Genomic DNA, 2287 nt, shown 5'->3' on the forward strand with positions numbered 1-2287 from the left:
TTTGGGGAAATGCCGACGTAGCTTCAAGCCGCCATCAGTGTGATCTCTGATGTCTCTTACCGGTTTACCATTATCGCTTTGGGGTTATGCATTAGAGACAGCTGCATTCACATTAAATAGGGCACCATCTAAATCCGTTGAGATGACACCGTATGAACTGTGGTTTGGCAAGAAACCTAAGCTGTTGTTTCTTAAAGTTTGGTGTTGCGATGCTTATGTGAAGAAGCTTCAGCCTGATAAGCTCGAACCCAAATCGGAGAAGTGCGTCTTCTTAGGATACCCAAAAGAAATTGTTGGGTACACCTTCTATCACAGATCCGAAGGCAAAATATTTGCTGCTAAGAATGGATCCTTTCTAGAGAAGGAGTTTCTCTCGAAATAAGTAAGTGGGAGGAAAGTAGAACTGGATGAGGTAGTTGTACCTTATCTCGAATTGGAAAGTAGTTCATGACGTAAATTAGTTCCAGTGATGCCTACGTACACCAATTACTGAGGAAGCTAATGATGATGATCATGAAACTTCAGATCAAGTTACTACCGAACCTCGTAGGTCAACCAGAGCACGTTCCGCACCAGAGTGGTACGGTAATCCTGTTCTGGAAGTCATGTTACTAGACCATGACGAACCTACGAACTATGAGGAAGCGATGATGAGCCCAGATTCCGCGAAATGTCTTGAAGCCCACGAAGACAAGGAATATGGCGCTTTACCGAAGAGATCTAACAAGAAGGCCCAATGCCCAAAGACGGGTTAGGGCCCGTAACTATAAACCGCCATATGATGTATAACTTGTGTTGTAAGATAGGAAAGGGTAGAAACTGAGCCGGACACGTTTATGAGCCAGCCGAGATTCTGTAAACCGCCGGGCGTCAACCTGTGTATATAAAGGGACGACCCGGCGACGGTTTAGGGACAAGAAACAACAGATCGAGAGCCAGGCAAAGCGTATTCGCTCCCTGGTCATCGAAATTGTCAGGTGGTAGGTGCGACATATGCCAACGGGTGGCTTATCATTGTGGGAGCCAGTAAGACATCGCCGGTGCCTAGAAACGGGATAAGGCGAAGACATGCACGCCGGCGGATCTTACCCAGGTTCGGGGCTCTCCGTGGTGATAACACCCCTAGTCCTGCTCTGCGGGGTCTCCGCATGATCACCAGATCAATACAAGTAGCTACAAGTGCTCCTTGAGCTGTTTGGCTAAAGGAAGAAGAAGGGCAAGGCTAGCTCTCCTTTTCTCTCTATGTGGTGTGTGAAACTCTATGAGATCAACCCTCATAGTGCTGGGGTGGACGCCGGGTGGAGGGACGGCCGTGGTGCATGTGGCGGCGCAAGAAGTCCGGAACCGGCTTTAGTCCCAGGCCATAGTGCTGAGGCAATACAATGACGAGTTCCTCGCGACACGGGCGGCCATTCGGGTAAGTCTTCCCGTTTTTGCTTTTTTGATCTTGGTTTCTTCCGTGGGTGCGCGTCAGCGCACCCACTGGGTGTAGTCCTCGAGTTCCGAGTCGGCTGCTGAGCAGGCGGCTTGGAACTTCTTAGCGGGCTTTGTTTGCTATCTTGTTCTCATTCGCTTCTCTGCCTGACTTGCAGGACTACCACAACCTCCGCGCGGCTGCCTTCAACTCCCAGGCTCGGGAGCTGACCCAGAAGAATGCTGATCTATCTGAGAGCCGGGGTAAGTGCTTCATCTTTTATCTAATGTGGGGGCGCGTCAGCGCAACCACTGGGTGTAGTCCCCGAGATTCGGGCCGACTGCCGAGCAGTCGGGTCGGATCTTTCTTGACGACTTCTTCCTTATTGCTTCTTTCTTCTCTGCCATGCCTGCAGCGGCCAACGCCAAACTGAGAGAGCAGCTGGGTGGGACTCAGGCCGCCCTTCGCGCTAAGGAAGCCGAGTTTGACGCCTTGGCCCAGGAGCATGACCGCCTGGCCAAGAGGCTAGCCGGCCAGGAGGAGAGCCACAAGGCGGCCTCGAAGGCGGTGCAGGACAGCGAGGCCGCCCTTCAAGCCGAATATGAGACGGAGGCGGCGAGCTAGGCCGAGGCGAGGCAGTCGTTGATCAACGGCTACGGCTAGATCGAAGACTTGGTTGACGGTAGGCCGCCCTCTTCTTCGTCCCTTGCTTGCCGCTTGCCGTTTGGTTCATTTTCGGACTTGGTATTTTTCTCTTCTTTCTCTTTCTTTCTTGCGCAGAGTACTTCCCTGGCTACTCTACTGCCGCCAACGAGGTCGTCAAGGCCCACCGCGAGGCACAAAGGAGGGCTGGCGCCGAGATCGCGCCGACCG

This window comes from Triticum aestivum, chromosome 3D (assembly GCF_018294505.1).
Source record: "Triticum aestivum cultivar Chinese Spring chromosome 3D, IWGSC CS RefSeq v2.1, whole genome shotgun sequence".
Lineage (NCBI taxonomy): Eukaryota > Viridiplantae > Streptophyta > Magnoliopsida > Poales > Poaceae > Triticum > Triticum aestivum.